The 21,678-nt window shown below is 39.6% G+C and overlaps 1 protein-coding gene across 2 annotated transcripts in view; it reads left to right on the top strand.

The window, feature by feature from the left end:
- Window positions 1-1,065: 1,065 nt before the first annotated feature.
- The window catches only part of SOCS6 (suppressor of cytokine signaling 6), a 28,281-nt gene continuing 7,668 nt past the window's right edge, over window positions 1,066-21,678 (top strand). The window contains exon 1 of one of the 2 annotated variants that reach the window (XM_065630145.1): window positions 1,066-1,319. The gene's annotated coding sequence lies outside the window, so the exon portion shown is untranslated. Of the gene's footprint in view, window positions 1,320-1,359; window positions 1,450-21,678 lie in introns of those variants that run through there. The other variant, XM_065630146.1, reaches the window with a different exon arrangement.

Here is a 21,678-nt window from a genome sequence, read left to right as displayed (position 1 = left end):
TTCTCATAACCTTGTGAGTTTTAGCAATTTCTTTTTAACCTTAAAATCATTTAAATAGTTGTATGAGTCAGACATATAATCTCAGGGACTCTCATGAGATTACATAGGTAAGCAAATTATGCAGATCTTTGCAAATCAGGTTCTTGATTTGCATCAGTTACATACCACAAGCAGGAAATGAGGGTAGTATTTTACTAACCTTACATCAGTGAGCAAATATGACTTGTGACAACTTTTGAGACCCATGTTTTTCACAGATTTTAATTCTTCGCCCCCTGCTAGTTGCTTCCATCAGTCTCACACATCTTAAATTAAGAATTGTTTTGTTGCTCTCGATTTAGCATTTTTTAAAAAAAGAGACCGGCAAGCAAGCAAACAGCCTGCTTGCCTGAAGCTGCTGTAGCACAGCTGATGCGGCTGAAGTTTAGCGGCACTTTTCTCGTGGCGATCTGTGAGGCGAAATTAAAACACAAAACTAACGCCTCCTCTCGCGCATCGCGTTCACGCCAAGGGAGGTGTAAGCGAAGATGAAGGGAGGAGAAGGGAGGGGAGGGCAGACCAGACCCGACCCGACCCCACCCCCTCCCTGCCCTGCCCAGCGCGGCGCGGGCCCAGTGGGGAGCGCCCATCGGCGGCGCCTCCCGGCGAGGCGGCCGCGGGCCGGGCCGGGCCGGGCCCGTCGCCCCCGCTCTGGGCGGGGAGAGGCTGGGGGTGGCCCCGACGGTGCGATACCGGCGAGGCGATGCTCCTCGTGAAAACAAATAAACGGGAGTTGCTCCTTGTGAACTTTATGTATCAGCTTCGGTAGCTAAGGGGAGCTGTGGAAAACTGGGCTGGAGGAGGGAGGCGCTTGGGCTTTGTTAGCCCCTGGCCCCTTCCTCCCTCCCAGCGCGAACCCCGGCCGCCCCCCCCACCAAGTGTCCCGCGGCCGCCAAGCGGGGACGAGCCCGGGGAAACGCGCCCAGACCCGGGGAAGGGAAAGGGTCCAGTCGCCCCGGGGCTGGTGGCGGCGGCCGGGCGGCGGGCGCGGCTGGGTCAAGCAGGAGGGCGGAGGGACGGAGCAGGGGTGCCCCGGGCCCCGCTGCCCCCGCCGGGCTGTACGCGGGGGCGCCGGAGCCGTGCCTGCCGCAGGCAGCAGCCATCGCGGGCCGGCCGCCCCCCTGCGCCCCTCCGAGGACGGAGGGGTGGGGGCAGAGGAGGCGGAGGAAGCGGCAGCGGCGCCAGGAACAGGGAGGCGGCGGCACGGCGAGGGAGGGAGTTGGAGCCGAAGCCGGGCCGGGCCCCGCAAGAGCAACAGCAGCGCCAGCTCCTCCTCCTCGGTGAGTCCCGCTCCGCCGCGCCGCGAGGCTGCTCGCCGCCGAGCCCGGATGCCGGCGCAGGCCCGGCCGCGCCGCCGAGGTGCCCGGGGAGAGGCCCGCGCTGGAAGCGGGACACCGCGGCCTCCGCTGGGTGAGCGTCCCCGGAGCAACGGGCGCGCCGCGGGCCATCTCTCCCTGTCCCTTTCCCCGGTGGCCGCGGAGGGCTGGTGGGGCGGAGGGAGAGCCGGCGGATGGCGACGGCGTGGTTCGCGGGTGCCCGCCGCCCTCCTCCCGAGCCGCGGCCCTGGCCCTGGCCTCCTCTCCCTTTGTTTGCTCGGCTCCCCGAGCCTGCGGCGGCGCCAGGCCCTGCGGTGGCACCGGGGCCGCGGCGCGGCCTGCAAGGCGGGCGGGCAGGCGAGGAGTATTGTCGGGCCCGGGCCGCCGAGGCGCTGCCCAGCCCCCGCCGTGACAGGAGGGGACCGGGGCCGGCCTCTCGCCCCCGCCAGCCGTGGCGGTGGGGCCCGCCGGCCTCTCCCCCTCTTCCCTTGGGCAGCTGCCCAAATGCACCCCGCTCCTACCCGTGCCATTACCGGGGGCAGCTGAATTGGGCTGATCCGCCTCCACCTGCCCTGGAACCCGCCTTCAGTTTTGGGTTGGGGGATAGGGGTCCCCGTCTCCAGCAGGGCGGGCGTCCGGAGGTGGCGGTTTGGGCAGCCGCTGCAGGGGCTTGTGCGGCTGGGGAGCCCCGGGGCACCGGGTGCAGCGTTGTTGCGAGGTGAGGGTGTCCCAAGGGCTCCCGAAGGGGCAAGCGAGGGAAAGGCTGCTCTCTGTGACAGGCGGCACTTAGAAACTTCAGCTGAAAAACAACACAAGCCCCCCAAACTTTACTGGCTTTCATTGTTCTTCAAGCTGCTTCTTACGTTCTCTTTGCCTAATGGTGCCACTTGTCTCAGAAAACAACTGTTTCTGGCCTATGCCTGCTCGTTTGCTTAAGAAAAAAGCCTTTGCACAACACTGAGGTTTTAAGAGGTGCAGAGAATGATGCTTCTGTGACTTGAGGTGCTTTGCCTGTCTTTCTGCCTTCTCGATTCTTTCATCTTCCTATGTTTTCAAAATCATCTTAGTTTGGAACACTTTTGTGTGTGTGTGTGTGTGTGTGGAGTAGGTAACTCTGTTAAAAAGATTGGTGGCAGAATATACTCCAGTCAGGGAAAGCTTCTCTTAAAAAAATTCTTGTGCCCTTTTGCCATTAGGTCCCAACCCCTCTTTACTGCCTGGCAGGAATGCTTATGCTATGTCCAGCCCCGAAATACACCTATAGTTAAAAAATGCCTGCTGCGGGCCTCCTGTCTTACAGAGCTGCTGTCTGCACAAGTGTTTCAGGAATAATGCATCTACATTTTGCTCTGGGTGGAAAAAATAGCGCTATTTTTGTTTCATGTTAATAAACACATCCTTGGATTGTAGAAAGTATGGAAGCTTCAGTATAGTTACAGAAATAAATTACTTAGCTTTGCTAGAAGACTTTAAACCACTGGAGAATGTGTAGGTATTTTTGGAGTCTTCTGCAGTAAGGAAGTAATCATAGCTCACAGTTTTATGTGTAACTTATGAAAGGCAAATTTTAGCTTTTCAAAATGCTTATTTTCATGAAGTGTTAAGCAGTACTTGAATGGAGTGTTCACTTCCTATTATGTATTTCTTGGTTTTGTGGCATTGCACTATGGCTGGAACTAAGCAATGGCTTAAAGCAGGTTCACCTGTTGTATGCTTAATCAGACACATATTCCCTATATCCAAATTTTCAGATTTAAGTAGATTTTTTAAAGTTAAATTTCAATGAAAATGAGCCTTAAAAGTATGAATGGTCACAGTGTACTGTTATGTAGTGATACCTGCATTTGCCAACTTCCTGGGAAGCTGCAAGGCTATGGAATAGTTAAGAAGAAACACTGTGGTGCTTCCTGGGCTTTTGTGAACCTCTTTTCATCGCACTGCGTATGTGCAGCATCAAAGTGTTTGGATGGATTCAGGAGTCATGATGGATAATCCTATACTTCCTGAGAGCTTGACATACTGCAATGTAAAAGACTTAGGTATTGATTTATACTATGCTGTTAATTTCTTTGACCGTAGATTGTGAAGGTCAGTTGAACACCTTGTATTACTCTTAGAAAGGGATGGTTTGAAGAAATGATAACTTGGTTTGCGTTGTTCTACAAGTAGATTACATCTCCTTGCTCTCCTTAGCGCAGTGAAGGGCTGGAATAAGAGAGTGAGCTCTTAATTAAGAGTTTTTCTTAGGAAGCAAGTTAATTCTTTCTGCTCTTTCTTATGAAATCTTCATAGTCATACAGTAATTTGAACATAAACATTTGAACGACTTCATCCAGTGACATTGCCTTGAGTTCATCACATATTTGCTACACTATTGCTGGCAAAACTGAGGCCACAGTGCAGGGTCATTCCTTACTCAAGTGCTTTATTTGCTGTTGCTTTACTGCCCTCCTGGGCCTACACAGCACTATTTTGGTAGTGTTTGTGTAGTACAACGTGTTGTAGGGAGGTGATAACATAAAGGAGACTGTTCTCTTGTGGTGTGTGTCTCAGTGTTTTGTTGATAGTGCTTTAATGTGTGTTAGCAACAAATTAGAGGGGGTAGCTCAAGTGGTTGCGATGCTCCAAGGAAGAAAATAAGACAGAAGTAGTATAAAAGTAAATGTAACCTAATTTAGGAATGCAAATACTAAAATTTATTGAGTATAATTTGGCTAGGACTGGGATTGAAAAGCAGAACAGAGATTTCTTATGCAATTTGACTGTATATTTTGTAGTAGAAAGTATTAAAATGAAAAGAAATACAGAACTTTTGAGCTGCTTCTTTTTTTAACTCTAAAAAACCCTCCAAACCGAACAAATAAAAAAACCCAAACAAACCAAAAAACCCCACAAACAGAAATAACAATATCTGGTAATGTTCCTTATCCTTATATTTTTGCCAAAATCTAATTTCTTTCCATCTTTGTGTATGCTTATTTTCCTGGAAATACATGTCAGTCTTCAGAAGACAATAAGACAATAGATAAACCTGATTAAAAGCTCCCAAGTTCTTACAGCCTCTGTCCCAGTGCCTCTCAATACGTTTGTAATAGCAGTAGGCAAGGCAGTATCCTTTAAAAAAAAAAACTGGCCTGAAAATTTTCCTTGACGATTTCAGATGGCAAGTTACATACAGTAATTTTTTTTTTAACAAGAAGAGTGTGTTTGTAATGGAATACTGTCCATGTTTAAAAAGCAACTTCATACCACTCAAATGTGCTTCTGATACAGCAGAGGATAAAGATTCACAACACACAGTAGATTCCTTTTTTATTGATATTTTTGCTTTTTCCTCTAGAAATAGTTGATTTCTGAATTAAAACTCTGTACTATGTAAGTTGGGATAAATTTCTGTGTTAAAAATAGTTCAGTTGGTTTTGAAACAAACAGTTAAAAATGCATAGCTTTGGGGTTTTTGTTGCAGTCGTTTTTTTTTCCCACTGTAGCTAAATGATCTTAAGCTATTGAAACAAAAACATGTTACCTACTTCAGCCTCTTCTGGTGGTCAAAACCAAAACAAGCTTACCTTGCATTATTGCCCTGAATGAAAATGGAAAACTGACTGTATGTAAAGTGTTGTGTAATACATCAAATATATAAAGAAGGTTACACAAACTTTGCTAGAATCTACACTGGCTGAATTTGAAAAGGCAACGTGATGCAGAGTCTGACTTAGTCTGCTTATTGTGAGAATTAAAACTTCTGCATCGAAGTGTTAGAAATCTAGCTCTCTGATTTCTTAAGTTCTCTTAAATAAAAGTTGCTCCGAATTTTTTCTTGTACCAATTTTTGTGATCTTCTGACTCCTGCTTTTGTCATGTACAGACATGCAAACAATAAGCATCTGCAACTCCAGATAATTTCACCAAGTTTTGAGGTGTATGGCTTTGCAAATCTTATTTCTATTTGTTAGTCTAATATGGATTTAAGGACCCATCTTTAGATATTTTTATTTAAAAAAAAAATTAGACTATTATCTGTCATGAAATTTTCTTCTGGAAGATATTAAGATAAAATACTCTGAAAATTATGGGCCCTTTTGTGTGTCCTTAACAGTTCACATAATACTTTGAACTCTGAGAAATTCAGTTGTCTTCATTTATGACAAGGATGTAAGCCACATGTTACCTAAAAAATTGTTCCTTGGTTGCTAAATCACCAAGAAAACTGTGCAAGTTAAACATAAGTATTTGTGTAGCATGAATGCAGGAACATTGGCTGAGTTTTTGTGCCTCTGTCTTTAAATCTCTGGAGGAATATGAAAAAATATCTTTGCTTGCAGGTAACCCCAACGTAAGGATGCAATATATATGCATTTCTATCCAGGTGCTACTCTCCAAACATTGCTTACTATTGCATATATATAGAGCACATAGAGCACCAGAGGCTTCCTGTCGTCTCTGAAACATTTTCTTTTGTAATCTACTAAGTGTAGTACGCTGGCAGTTCTCAAAATCTCAGGTTTGTAAATTATGTGGGTTTTTTTGTTGTAAACACCAAATAATTTTTCTGTAGACTGCTGTGAAACAGTTCTGGAAAAGAGCTGTTTTCTCTGGCAGGTGTAAATAGTAGATGTTAGTTTGGTGGTTTTGTTTTGTGGGTGGTTTTGTATTTTGTGTTTTTTGTTTGTTTTTTGGTGGCTTTTTTTTTTTTAAGAGTTCATTAAGTGGTCTTTAGTTAAAAAACATTAACAATGAAAATGAACCTATGTGTATTGTTAGCTAAATCATACAAATATGTGATCTTTTTCTTTGCTTCCCAGTGCAGTGTATAATCAGCAACTGTATTTGTATTATTCAACTTGGATGGTATATGATACTGATCTGTAAGAGGAGTTGTGTAAGATTTGGTGGTCTTGAATTAATGAAGTAAATGCAGCTAGCAGATGAATTGATTTTAGGATTTGAGATTGCAGACTTAAAAGCTTTGGTATTGTTCCTGAAGGATATTCCGTATAACTTAAAACAATACATGAAGTGCTACATTTGGTGATAAAATTATTGGAAGGTGAGGTTCCAGTCAGGCTTACTTTTACAGCGTGTGATCTCTGTTTCTCTTGAGTAGTTTTATTCTTAATTAATCTTGACGTTCTCTGGTAAATGTGCTAAAACAGCAGTTTGTAGGAGTCTTGAGTAGGTAATTGTTTTTCCTTCTCTAAAGCAGTCTGCATTCCTCAAAAAGGTTGAGAACAAATCAGTAGGCTACTCCAGACGTTTCTGAAGCATGTTTATTTGATCCCAAGATGTCTCTGATACAATGGTCAAGCTTGATTTTTTTTTTTTTTTTGTTGTTCCTCATTTAGGGAACCCTGTCTTCCCCGACTTTGCCTCAGTAAGTGCTACAAGACCAGACAGTTACAAGCTATAAAGTTGACTGTGTTTTTGGCATCAATAATAGGTTTTAATACCCTTGGAATCCCTTTTGGTTGGTAATCTGGTATCAGATTAGAAGGTTTAATAATTGAAATAGAGAAATGAAAATGAATGTCATCAGGTAAAGGTTTTTGATTACAGAAGGTGTGCCTTCCAGCATGAGATTTGTGGAAGCTACTCCAAAAACAGGGTAGGCAGCTTGTCAGGACGACACTCTTCATTCAGGAGCTGGTGGGAACTGGGTGAGTGAGGAATTCTCGCTGGATTCACTAACAGAAGCTGTTTGTGCAGACATACTGGTTTAGGTGAAACCCGCGATGGGCAAGTTTTCCAGGCAGGAATTTTGGTCAGCCCAAGGAGACTGACTCCAGAATAGTTGGTTTGTGCATTCGGAGGTACGAGTCGCCAGGTTATGCGTAAGTTCTTAATTCTGGCTCTGTGTAAGGTAGGTGCCTGGTGGCTTTTCCACCCCCCCTCCCCCCTTCCCCTCCCTGTTCTCTCTTCAGTGGAAGGCAGAGACAAATGAATGCTGATCCAGTGTTCTCTGAAACATTGACTTTTCTCCTCTTCTTGGCTATTGAAAGAAAGATAACTGTTGTTTAGTAGTAAGTAATGATGAGAAGTAATAAAGGACTTGAAATAGGCCTTTGGCATGATTTTGTGCAAAGAATCTAGTTACTTGGGAAAACACTTAAATGTAAATATTCTGCAGTCCTTTGCTAGAAGGGATAAAAGAAAATCTATACTGACCAAGGCACTAGTCTTATTTGCAGTCTAATCTCAAAAGAAGACTGTGAAGGGAAGTTGTTACCCCAATACTGACTCAAATGTCCTGTGTATTACAAAAAGAAGTGCTTTTTGGAATCTGCTGTGTTTTAGATGTTGTTTGACATGGAAAACAGGAACAGAAATTCTCTGTATCTGCACTGAAAAAATGTGTCTATTCTCTTTTTAAATTGGGCTGATACAGGTTTTCATTTTATTTATAGTGTATGTAAGTTTAAATTTGTGTCAGAGAGAACAGGAGAAAAAACAGTCAGTGTGCATGTACATGACTATTTCTTTCATGTTTGAACTCTCAAGCTTAGCTAGCTTGTGCAGCTGGGCTTCTATACTCCTGCCTGCAGAAATTTGACCTTGCTCTGGAGAAAGCTATCTTAAGGGCTTGGAGTTTGTGTAAATCTCATAGAGCACATTAACTTCATATAGACAGTGAAAACTTTATCTTTGATCCTGCATGCAAGAATTTATACACCAAGGTGAAGTTGCTCAGTGTAAGGCCCCAATTCTTCATTTGCAAGATAAACATGATGTACAATGAGCAGTCCTATTGTTTTAAATGACTGATCACAGTTCATTAATCTTTGCTGGGCTGGGACTGAATATTAGCAAAATCAGATTGTTTAGGGCTGTGTGGAAAATTATTTTCTACTTCTGTGGAACATTATTAAGAAAAAACCCAAACAACAAACAAACACACACAGCCAAAAAAAAAAACCAAACCAAAAACCAAAAAACCAAACCCAAAACAAACCCAAACATACCCAAAACTGAAAGTCTTCCAGCGTGCATCAGGACAAACAGTGTCTTTCTAAAAACTTTAGCTAAAATATCCTCCATCAGATTTGCTGGTTGGGGTAGTGAGACATTTCTATCTGCAGGGGATCATAGTGTAGGAGTAGAGGGAAGAGAAGTTCCTAATCTTAATAATGAATAATTAAGAGTCTCCCTGGTTTTGACCGAAAATTAGAAAATTTGCATGTAGAGTAAGCTTTAGCAGAACTGGTATAGTCCCCTAAAAAGGTGTTATTCTGACAAATCAGGATTTCATAAAAAAAATATGGTTAAGCAACTTTGCCCATGCAGTCAAAATTCTGTTCCCATTCTGGTCAGTGCACTAGTTGTGCAGTGTTAATGTGCATGCTTTTGTGAAAGCACCCCTTGGACTTAAAAGGACTGTCAATTCAGAAAACCTATTTAACGTTTCACCTTCTGCTTTAAGAGAAATAAAGTAATTCTGTGAGGTTAGACAGAGATAATACTCTCTGTACAGATGTTTTACCTTGCTTTATTCGACAGTACTGTGAGCACAGCTGTGTGGCCTGTTTCCCATATATGGGTAGGCTCTAAATCATAAAGAAGATAATTAGTTTACTCTTTGTTCTTATTGGGCCTTCTCCCAGTGAAAGTGGGGATGGAAATACTTTAAATAAAATGTGTTTTACTTTCTCGCTTTCCCAAATGCAGAAGTTGGATTATTCTCTGCAGCAGGTCCTAAGACCTTGGAGGAGCAGCCATGCTGTCTGCGAGGGCAGGTGCCCAGTGGGACTGCTGTGCTGCTGATCCAGGTTCTGCTGCCAGAGTGTCTTCCAGGGGTGGCTGCTTAATTACAAGAAGTACTCTGTGAGGAAAGAGCTTTCCTCTTGGGCGCTCATCTGACTGAAGATCCCCTGATCTTTAAACAGAAAGAAGGAAAAGAAGGAAGTCTTCCCCCTCCCCCCTTTTTTTTTTTTCTTTTTCTCTTTCCTTGTGATTTGTTGTGTTGTGCTAGCTTGTCTGTAAAATAAACCCTGCTTTCTGTTTCACTGATTGGATCTGTGTTGCTGACTATGAAAGACTGACCTTCAGTAGCCAGTCTCGTTTGACATTTCATGTATAAAATTGGTTGGATTTGAGGTTGACAGTGATCCTAACCTAATATTCCTGTATGTGGTTTGATACAGGTACTAAGTTTCTCTAAGTGAGGAATATTCACTTTAAAGAATCATGACAGTTGAGAAGGATAGTGTTCAAATGTCTTTCTTAAGGTTTTATTCTTTCAGAAAGCTTTAAAACTGTTATAACTTTGTTTAGCAGTTGACAGGCTTGCTTATGTATCTCATAGAGTCCGAGGGAGGAAATAAAATGCTGGAGATCCTGGAAATAGAATATTGAAATAAGGATTGCAATAAAAATAATTTGGAGTTTTAATAGTAGAAGAGAGAACGTAATTATGAGCCTTCTTCAGTCTTGTTTTTGCATGCTGTGCTCCTAAGAAACCTGATAGTACGTGACTCTTTTGTAGCCGTCTTGCATGAAACTCATTTTCTGATTCTGAAGAGTCTGAAACTGATTTCAGAATCAGTAGTGTAGCTTTAAATATTGTATTATTGTTTACTTAGGTATCGGTTCATCAAGGTGAACATGTGAGTGTATCTGTTTAAATAATCTGTCTTTCAGTGCTTAGAGTTTTGGAAGGGTGACTGAAACTTCAATCCGCATGAGCGTTTCCATCCCTCAGCCCCTCCAAATTTGATTGTATTTAGAGGAGCTTAAAATAATGGAGTGCTTAAAAAATGAAGATGCAGGGAGCTTGTGTACTTATAAAATATTATTAAAGCTGGTAATTTTATGATAAACACTTATTTAAGTAGAAATAGTGAGGGAATAGACTTTTCAAACAAAAAGAATACTTGAATTTATTTTCAGATCAATTGTTGAAAGGCAGTTTAAATTCTGTCTTGTATCCATCAGAAGTGATTTTTTTTCTCACTTCAGAATGTACCAAATAAATCCACCATAATGAATCACTTTCCATGTACTATTAGCTTTTCAGAAAATTGGATATTTTTTTAACTTTGTGGATTAAGTTGCTTCTGTGTTGTACTAACTTTTGACTGCCATTGTTTGAAAGACTCTTCAGTGTTTATTTGTCTCTTTAAAAATGACATTGGTTTATGTACTAGTAATGGGAAATTGTAAAGTTTCTTCATCAGTACAAGGTACTAAGTCACTTGAAGTTTTAATTTTTACTTCAGAAAAAAATGACTTTGGTTTAAAAAAAAGACAAAAAAATGTTATTCAGACCTCCTTTTAGGATACTTCTAATGTTATGATTTATGTATATTCAACAAGACTGTGTAAGGTACTTAAGTAGTGTGGAATACATTTATTTTTCTGGGTGAGGTGGTTCTCTGAGGTGGCAGAACCTGGAGAAAGGGTATGTTTTCTCATCCCAGTGGAGTAAGCAACTGTCTTGAAGAGGGAAAACCTGGGCCTGACTTTCTGGCCCAATTCATCCTGCATCTGAAACTGCTTCTGCACAGTAGGGTATCTTAATCAAGAATAAATAAGAATTTCCCTTCCACGATGGCTAGAACCGCTATCCAAGTTGCTAGAATCTGTAGTTAGATTTCCCTTGGTGCAAGCTCCTTATGTGATGCAGAGGGATACTGTGATTGTTCATGCACTTCTCACGATGTCCAGAAAGAGGTTATTGCAGCATTTTATTCAGCATGATTCTGTGAGCTAATGATGGACAGTTCTAGAACATGACTAAGAAGGTAGGTGAAGGTGTAGCCATGAGGTATAGCCAGGAGGTAGAGTACAGTTCATTGGTACAGATCTGCTAACACTAAGTACTTCTGCTTTTATATGCAAAAATAAGGCTAAGGGCTACAGAGGAGTTTTTAATTAGAAAAGAAAAAAACAAAACCCTCTGAAATTTTGGTACTTCCTAGAATAGGCAGCTCTGTGTATGTGAAGGGAAAAGGGTTTTGATGAAAAACTTTTTCAGTATAGGGTGCTCATCTGTCTTAAGGAACCTGACTCTCTTAGTCTGCTCTGAGTACTTGCAACTCCTGCTGATTTTTGGAGGAGTTGCTTATGCTTAGGTACTGAAAAAAATCTGAACTTGGACAAAAATCAGATGTTTTATCTCTATTTTAGGTGACTGGTTGTAGTTCTGACCTTTGCAGTTTGCCAAATGTACTTTGCTTTGAATTTTATTTTTGGAAAGCAGGCCATCAGCCTCAGAGCGATTGTATTGCAAGCAGAATGTGGTAAGGGTTGTGAGAATACTCCGTGCCTCGTGGGAGACACCAGTTTAGCAAACTCAGAGTTTGTGTTGTATAAAGCTTAAACAATGGACAAAAATACCATTGGCCTATTTGTTAGTCTGAATTTACTTTCTTTGAAGGTTGCACTTTCATTAGTAGTTTAGAAATAACCTTGAAGGGTGTTGGGTCTTTTTTAGGGGGCAGAGGACTTTGTTGTTGTTGTTGTTCCCCTCATCTGTACCTTGCTGGTTTGTGGTTTGGTGGTGTTTGGTGTTTTTCTTCCCTCCCCCCCCCCGCATATTTTTAACTCCTTTAGATATACATCAGTGATGGATCTTCTGGTTACCTGATACTTCTTTGTACTGTAAGATGGGTGATTCATTCACTTACTGCTTTGATAAATGAAGCAATTGGTCTGAAAAGACTTTGTAAAATATCTGCTGAATTGTGAAGTTTTAAAGAAAGTCAGGAAGTTGGATCATGACTAAATAGAGGACAGTGATAGAAGGTATCTTGAAAGGTTGGGTATGTCTCCATAGGATGATGAAACCTGAGGCCTTGTGTTTGTCTTGTTCCTGCATTGTCAGCAAACCCTTTAAAGCTTTAACTGATCTCCTTCAGTGGGTGACAATTTGCTGTTGCAATCAATTACTGGAGTTGCACTGGTTTGGTTCTGTTGTCATCTTATATTTACATGGAGATATGGAGGATATTTCAGATTTAAGTAGGTATTTACTCAAAACTCCAACAAGTCAACCCCCACCATCCCCTCCCATCACTCTACATTATGAAAATTCAGAATGCATGTCTCAGAATTAAATGACCTTAATTTGGCCTGACTGTGCCTGTTGTTTAGCCTATAAATCCATCTTAAAAAGTGGAAGTTGAACTCTTGGTGTTCCAGCTCATGAAGTGTTGGATACAGCATTGAGTGCCTGTGCATTAACATGTAAGTGTCAGATAAAGAGACAGCAGAAGTTTTTTTAATGAAGCCAGTAATTCTGTCTGCAAGCTCTGGAATTTGGAGTTTAATTAGTATTCTGTAAGTAAATGATGGGACCCTATGTTTTAAAGGGTGGTGGAGAGTGAAATTAATGTAAACATTTTTGTCCTGTACTTGAGGCAAGAAGGAGGAGAGAATTGCTCAGGCAACTCTTCTGGCTTTTTTCAACTTCTGAGTTCTTGAACTTCAGACCTTAATGAAATTATCTACTGTGTTTCCTATATAAATAGTTCAGATAAAGGATATAAGATGAATTTTCTCAATATGCTGCTGTTCATGAGGGAAAACACAAAGGATGTTACTCACTGATAGAAGTTGTCTAGTATTATTTTAGTGATTATATTTTAAATTTTCAAGAAAGTAATGTTGCTAGTGGAACTTAGTGATCACGGGAATAAGGACTCTCGAATTTTAAATTAATATGATACATAGAAAATGCTTTTAATTTTTAAAATATTTTGCCAGTGGTTTATTACCACAGTGATATAAAAGGTATCACCTAATCAGAAATTAAAAATAAATCACAGTAACAAACTACTTTTGCTTCTAATGAACATAGGTGATATCTTGAGAGTTGGAGGTAAACATTTTTTTCTGTTACTGACACTGTAAATCGGCCAATTAAAAAAAAACCCAACTTACTCATATAGACTTATTTTATGACTAATTGCTGATTTTAGGTATCATTACAATGAAACAGTTTTCTGAAACGTGTCTCTGTGAGGAATGGAACTGTTTCATGCCACTTTCGTCCTTGGTTTTGGAGACACTTGAGCTCCATAGAAAGCTTTTCCTGTATTTAGAAATGTCTATGCCTTGGATTTTTTTAATAGATATATAGAATATATGAATTTTTACTAAGGCTGCTCCCTCAGTTGAGACACTACTTATCTGTTTATTTGATGCAACTCCATTGTGCAGACTTGAAGGGGCTGCAGGGCGCACGGACACAAGGAGCCTTGCTTGGTTGAGCTTTGTTTCTATAGGAAGAAATGCTAGAACAAACTACAGTCTTTGAATGTGAATATAACTCTGAACTTTTGGGAAGTGCCTGGGGAATTCGGTTTCTTGAGTCTGTACTTTATGTGAGATACTGTATTAAAGGATTTTATGTAGTTGTTATTTCAAGGATTGGAAAGTCCTTGGCTGACTAAAAGTAACTGTTATTTAAATGTAGCTAATGCCTTTTCACCCCAGGTGCTTCATGTTTCACCGAACATCTATTTCTCTTTCTATGTGTTATACTTCATGGGTACATGTACTTTCATAGTATATGTGTGTTATATTTGTGTTAATTTTGTATATTTGTAGTAAAACAATTGGTTATTACTTTGGAAAGATGTCTGTGTCTTTAATAAAAAATGACTTAACAAAATAATGTGAATTTCACAAAAATGAGATTTCTGTCATGTTCCACACCCGGGGAAAAAGGATAATATCAGTTGTCCGTGTTTGTATTCTGTAAACATTTTCCACTGTTAGAAAGTAAAGGTACCATGTGATTTAATGTGCATAAAAAAGCAAAGCCATGGAAGTAGGGGTCTCTGCAGGTTTGAAACTTATTAAATCTTTGAGTTGTATGGCAACTGAATGCCTTGATAGGAGGCAAGTATTATGCAGTATTGGTATTAAACCTCTTTGTATGGTCTGGAGGAGCATGGTGGGATCTTTGTAGTGTCTGTGTAGAAAATACATTGAATTTCTCTCTGGCAATTTAATGAAGAAAGTCCCAAACCAGCGACCAGTCCCTTCCTCTCCGTGATTCTGAGGAGTGTCCTTATTAGCTGCTTCTTCCTCCTCGGCATCCTTGGAGATTTCTCTCCATGTGTGAACGGTGCATGGATGCTGTGGGAAAGATCTTTCTGCTTTTATTTCTCTTTAATTGAGGCATTGTGCTCTCTTTCCCCTCATGCCATAAATGAGTCCACTTAATTCTTCCATTTATGTAGAGGGTTAACTGCATTATAAAGGATTGCTGCATCTTAGCTTAAATTGAGAGGATAGAGTGTTATCTCCAAATGAAAGAAAGCTTTTATTATTATTGAAAATGGCATCGTAGAAGTGGTGGGGGTGATAGCTGCAAAGAATTTGGAGATCCTAGCTGCTTGTATGAATTCAAAGGTTAATTCAGCCCTAGTCAGAAGCTAACCCAGCTGAGGTTAATTTGAAGCCACAGGTGCAGCCATCATCAGTCCTGAGATCCAAGGCAGAATGGTAGGTAGAAGAGCAGTGTATTGCCATTTGTTCAGGCCTTCTAGAGAAGCTGAAAAATAGGAGAATACATCTTACTTAAAGCACAGATTCTCCAGTTGTAGCACGTGACTGTGCTTGATATGCTGGAAAGGCGGAATCCTCTTTTTTTCTGTATAGTGAATTCTCAAACCAGTCTCTATTTAAAAAACTTGTTGCAGTTGCTTTTGTTTCAGCTCATGTATGTGTTAGACAAATCTCTGTAGAATAAGTTTCTCTTTTAGAGTTTAACAATATTTCTTTTCTTACTAGTGGAATAGATAACTACATTTGTATTACTGCTGGAAGAAAAGTATGATCTTAATGTAATTTTTAAGTTGTTGGGGTAATTTTACAAAGATTCTTTTTTCCTTTGGATATTTTGAAAATAGTTGTATTACCTTGAAATAACTTGTGCAGATTTTTTTTCCTGGTTTTCCATATCTTTGGCAGGTGACTCCGATTTGTAGGAACAAAGGCCAATTACATGTGTTTCTAGTTGTCTGTCAGATAAGCATAAATGGAAGTGGGAAGGTGAGCAGTTTACAACTTGCTGGTCAGAATAACCAGTTTTACAAATATGTGCTATGAGGTCACCTGTTGGCTAGATAGTGTGGCTGGCATGCTGTTTAGAGTAAGTTAGGTTTAACTTTTTTTTTTTTTCTATGAATGTGACTTTATAGCTCTCCTGAAATGTTGCTTAGGTTTTTTATTTCTGCTTCTCAATAAGAGAGTATCCCATGTTGCGCTTTAAAAAAAGAAGCATGGTTATCATTATCAGTCATACTTGCTTGGTGCTACAGTGTGTAAATGCTACTGCCTCTCTTTTCATTTTCACATCAAATGAATTGGACAGGCAGAAGCAAACATGATGGTTATACCAAATTAACAGCTCGTAATTTAGGGAGAATGGCAACATAAAAAAAAAAAAAAAGGTGTTTATACCAGCAAGTAGTATAGTGAAGTATGTGGTGATCATGTGTAGACCTTTATAATTTTCAGCAGAAATATGGTACAAGGCTTCTGTTTCTGTTACTTGTCTTGTATTTTCTCCCTTCCCCTCACAGTGTTTTCCTTTCTTTTCTGGCATTATTTTCCTGGATGCAGACAAGCACATACACTTGTTCACTGGGCGGTGTATTTCTGTATTGCCTGTTTGGTACGTGCCTTGTGTACTGCGGGGTTGATCAGTGGCGGAGGTTTGGCCTGAGAAGCTGAATGTCTGTTCTGACAGCTCTGTAGGAAAAATTGTTCATGGTGCCTGTTTTATGTCTCCTCATCAAAATACCTGTCAGCAGCAGGCCCTTTTCAGCTGGTTTTGTTCGTGTTTTTGGAAGTTGCACACAGTCAGTGTTTCTCTGCTTGCTGTAGAAACACTAGCCTGAAGTAGCCCGACATAAACTTTGAAAGCGAAACCAACATCAATACAAGTCACTATGAAGTGGTAATATTCAGCTGTTGCATGTTTGCTAAGTGTTCTCTTTCCTTTTTTGGGAAGGGCTGGAAAACTGTTTCTCACAATTATGTTATTTAGCCAGTAATATTAAAAGAATGGTCAGATTATTGCTGACCACAAAAATCACTTTGAGAGAATGGTCTAGTTTATTCTGTCTTTTTTGGTGTACACTTTAAATGGCTGGACAGCGTGTCTAAAATTATGTTTTGAAGTGCATCGGGATTCAGAAACAAGCTGCATTTAGAATTGGATTTTGGTGCCTGCATCCATACAACTAGATAGGTTATATCCTTTTCAACATATATTCCAGGATTTAGGCATTTGTGCATACTTCTTCATAAAAAGAAGCACTTTAGAAATGCACTTTTTTTTTTTTACTGAATGTTTTTCCCATTCTTCATTTTGTTTTCACTATATTAATTTCAAACACTTTTGTTGTTCTCCAGCAAGTAGGCACAGAGTGTGTTACTTGCCAAAGGCCATGTATTATTGTAAATTGTATACTGGTTTCTACAGGAAACTTTACAACAATCTTATGGCAAAATTGTTTTAAAAATTATTCCTTTTTACGGAACATGATTTTGACCCTTATTGCTAAATGAGAAGTTAGTTTGTAGAGCATTGCAGTCTTGTAGCTTTTCTCAGACTCCTAACATAGCTGTATTAAAGTTTAAAAGGCTTGCATAAATATCTTAGATAACAATGAGGACCTTATGGTTATCATGCTGAGGGTACCACCATACCTTACAAGTGAGAAGAAACATTTTGATTTGTCCACCTTCTGTCGGTTTGGTGAAATGGGATGGACCCTTACTTGGAAAGGAATTCTCATACATCATCTCCCAGGAAATCTAGCCTTTGCTTCTGAAGCTAAACTGAATTTTTGCTGACAGCCTGCTGCAAGGCTGGCTGCTGCAGTCTTGTAAAATAGCAAGAAATGAAAACTGAGCCTGAGCATTATTCTCATTCTTTGTCTGCTTCTGCACAGCTGTGTGAGAAAGAAAAACAAAGGTTTATTTGCACTCAGTGGTTGAGATTTTCTGCAATGAAATGAATGCACGTGGACTACACACATCAGGTTTATTTGACTTCTCTAACTTGACTCAGCAGAAATATTTCACTTTTTCAGTGCTTTGGCATACATTGATCTGCTGGGTTATTTTTGTTTCCTTGTTTTCCCCTCACAGCTAGTTCATCAGCGTCTTGGAGCCAAGTTGTGGCTTTCTTTTTCCCTGTAGTTTTTCAGCATGCTTGAAAAATGTTGTTAGCAGTACACTTAGTTACAGATGTCTGCTTAAAAGAAAGTGATGAAAAGTGGTACTTGCACCAGTCTTTAAGTAAACGTATAAAAAGTACAGTCTGCTTTGTTCCCTGTTTGGATGTTGATTCCCAGTTGGTGAGAGGTGTAGCAGGAGCCGCTGAAGTGGTTCCTGTTCCGGCTGTCACCCACCCAGCTCCCCCAGAGCTTCGTACTCCAGCAGCAATATTGGTATTGCAATGCCATGTGTGTTCTTGAGCTGATACCAGCTGATAGCAACTGGTGCTGGTTTCGGTTTAATACACAGGTTAGTGTGTCTGGTAGCTCAGGAACAGACGTGTCCCAATCAGTTGTGTAAGGGAGGTGTAACCTTGGATGAGGACTGCTGGTGTTAGTAGCTGGTTTTGGCTGTTGTAGTGATGAGATTATTGTAGTTACAAGACTGTATATACACAGATGAACTGTAATACAAAGATGCCATTTAACACTCTTTAGTTACTCCCCGGAGGAAAACTACCAATCAGATAGAAATATTCTGTCCTGCAACCAAATATGGGAAAGAAGAACAGGACTTACTGCAAGCAGCCATGGATTAAGTAGTGTTTAAAGGGGGAAAAAAAAAAAAATCCAGATGTTAAGGGACATCCTTTTTCAGCAGCAGGCCAGAGGCAAGTAGTCAAGGTATTTTGACTTCTTCAGTGGTTTTTTCTTTTTTTTTTTTTTCCCCTTCATGCAGTTAATTCCACTAATGGTGTTGAAGAAAAATCTCTTTATGTCAAGTTTTCATTATTACTTTACCCCACTTTTCTGCTTATTACCAAAGGCATACTTTGCTTATTCTCAGCTAAAGGTTGCTAATAGTGATTAGAATGACTCTCTATGGTGTTAGAGCACTAGTGTCCATGGACTGGTTTTCCTTTAAGCTTTGTAAAAGGAGGAAAAAAAAATTACATGACTTACTGTTGTGTGTTGGTGTTTTAATTTTTTTTTTAATTTGTGTAATATCTATTAAATTATATTGGTCTTTAGACAGTACTTTCCTCAGCCGTTCAAATCTTGCAGGGTGGAAGTTTAAATTTTTGGTGAATAACATGTACTCTGTATCCAGGCATTTGATTGGCTAGCTTAAAAACAGGAAGCTTTTAAGTACTCTTGAATTTTTAAGAGTACAAAGCACTGTCAGATGAGCTTATAATTGTGGGTTTGTGTGGTGTGTTTTTGTGGTGGGTTTTTTGTTGTTTGTTTTGTTTTTGGTTTTTTTGTACACCTTGTTTTAATATTATATGAAGGTGTGCATCTGAGCTTCTTCACACTCACTAGAAAAGCAAGTGTGCAAGCGCGGATGGGCTTTTATAAAATTCACAATCTTATTATTTTATATTAGCATGATGTTCACCTGTTACAAAGCAAGCCACTGTTAATGCCATCTACCTTTTTTCATGTTTTCAAGATATAAAAGTATGAGATGGAGTTTAGATTACTCTGTAATATGGAGAGTTTTTAAATGAAGTAATGTAGAAATTTACTTGAAGTTCAGGGAAGGGAAAAATGTCACCATCTTCAGTATGCTACTGACATGTACAGTGAGAAAGCTGAAAGCTGCCATGTAGTGTGTGTGTGTGTTCTATCAGAAACTGATGGTGTTTGAAATAGGTATTTAATCTCTCTTTTAATCTGTTTTTACTTAATGAGTGTTTTATGTGTGGTTTTTGAGCTCACATAGACTGAAACTTCAAGTACATAGAAGGAAATATCTTGAGTCAGTGTTTTCTGTTACTGGTTTGAAGAAATATCTTTCAGTGATACGGACTGCATTATTAAAGTAAAATGAACAGGAACAGGTATGGAGAACAACTTCTTAGTAATTTACATAAGTGGATTTAGGAATTCTGGAATAAATTTAGATATTTGGGAATTTCCAAAATATAGCACTTGAAATCTGTGTTATCTTAAGATGCTGTTGTTGGAACTCCCTTCCAAGTAATGCATGAATATATTTCAGTGAGAGTTCGGGGGCAGAAGTGAGACACCACCTCATATTTCTGCAGATAATGAGACTAGGCTTCATTATCTCACTGTAATGAAAACCTGGTGCTTATCATGCCCCAGGAATGCAGGAACTTTTTTCAGTTTCAAGGTATTGTTAGTTATTTTCTTTATATAAATAATTATGTCAGAAATGTAATACACTTGAAGTATATGTGCTATGTGCTAAGTATATGTGCTATGGAAGAAAAGCACTCTGTAGTACAACATTTGCAGTTCATTCTAGTTTTTACGTTGTTTCTATAAGCTAAATGTTCTTCTGCTCAACAGTAGAAATAGTTGGCAAATCTATCGTACTGCATTGAAAATGGAAATTAAGCAATGCAGAATTGCTGGTATGTACAAAGAAAGAAGAGTATCTGGATCTTTCTTCTTTGTTGGATAAAATAGGTGCAAGAGGTGTCATAAGGTTGAGTGGTTCTCATATGGAAGACTTGTTTAGAGACTTGCTCTCCTCTGTAGGTATGTTCAGTTTACTTCAGAGAGCTTTGACCCAGACTGTCGTTCACTAGATTTTTACTGTCTTTTCCTGGATGAATGAGCTGGACATGTAGATATGTGCATGTTGTTTATGCAATTTATATTTGCACTTCAAACCTTTATTGTTTCTTTATGTGAAATGTTATCATGATAGAAGTAATGAGTCATGCATTTGGACAATCGTACATTTCGCTTGATAAAGATATTGGCCGCTAAGGTAGACTGACAGATGTAAACCATTTTTTTGCTCAAGCAGGCTGAGTAGTCACTTTGAAAGTACAAAATTTTGACTTCTCTATATGCTGCCATAGAGATTTGTCTGTTGAGATTAGTTTTAGATTTTGGTTTTTTTGTTTGTAAAAAGAAACGAACCCACGCAAACCCAAACAATAAAAACCGCATTGTGATACAGAAAGACTAGTATGTGAAAAAACCTGTTCTTTCAAGTGACTTGCTTAGTCTTTTAGTTATGGGGAAGCTGAAGAAACATAAATCCTTTACTCAAATTTTAGGTAACTAAATATTTTGAAACAAACAAACAAAAAGTTGGTGAACAAGAGAGTTTGGGGCTCTATACATACTGTTTCCCCAGTCAGCAATGTGATAATGTTCTTTTATTTTCCTTCCCAGCTTAGAAAGCAGATTTTATTTCATACTTGCTTTTTTAGGGTTAGGAATTGCAAACAGGATGATGCATTTCCCACAAGGATGGGGAAACATACCTCTTACAGTGGAAATAGTATCAGCTTGTGGATGTCTGTCAGAAGCAGTTGGAAAACATTATGGGTTTCACAAGTGGGGCTAATGTGAGTGTTCCCTGGTACTACATACACAAAGGCACAGTTAAATTTATCAAATGGACAGACACTCTGTCAATTTAGGAGCAGCATAGAATCCTGAAATTATATTTTTCACTCATTTTGTTACATACAATGAAGATGATACAAAAGTTCATTTAGTTACATATGATGAAAAGAGTACTGTGAATTGGTAAGATGGCAAAATCCAAATGGTTTAAGAATATAAGGTCAGCAAGGCATTTTAAGTCTACTTTTAACTGACACATAACTCTCCCTTTATTGGTATCCAGCTTTTTCTTAATTACTATACTTTGTCAGCTACTCTGATATGGCAGATTTCAGGCATACAAAACCCGCTAAATATATTCTACTCATGTTTGGTTTTCAGTACTTCCATATTTCCCAATTATTCCAAACATATGGAGCTCATATTAAATACCAGTATTTTAAAACATGAAATTTTACACTTCTGAGTGCATCTGTTGTAAGAAAAGGAAAACAAAAGTAATGTCTTACCCTTTGAAAATGCATGTGCATATCTTAGTATCATCTTCCAATTTTGTTAGTGGAATACAGTTTTTAAGGTGTCAGGACTCCAGATACCACAGGAGTCATGTTAGAAGTAGAAAATAAGCAATGAACTTCTAATAAAATACTGGGCCTGTGGTGTTTTTGTGTGGGGGTTTTTTTGTTGTTTTGGGTTTTTTTAAAATGATTTAATATTCATTTATAACAAGAGTTTGTTCTTAGTCTTTTGTCTGTTCAGTAAACAAGTTTTTAGGGCATGTTTGTTCTTTGCTGATGGCAAGTAAATCAGTT

This window comes from Caloenas nicobarica, chromosome 2, assembly GCF_036013445.1.
Source record: "Caloenas nicobarica isolate bCalNic1 chromosome 2, bCalNic1.hap1, whole genome shotgun sequence".
Lineage (NCBI taxonomy): Eukaryota > Metazoa > Chordata > Aves > Columbiformes > Columbidae > Caloenas > Caloenas nicobarica.
The sequence above is the reverse complement of the archived record's forward strand: the minus strand, read 5'-3'. Positions and strand labels throughout refer to the sequence as shown.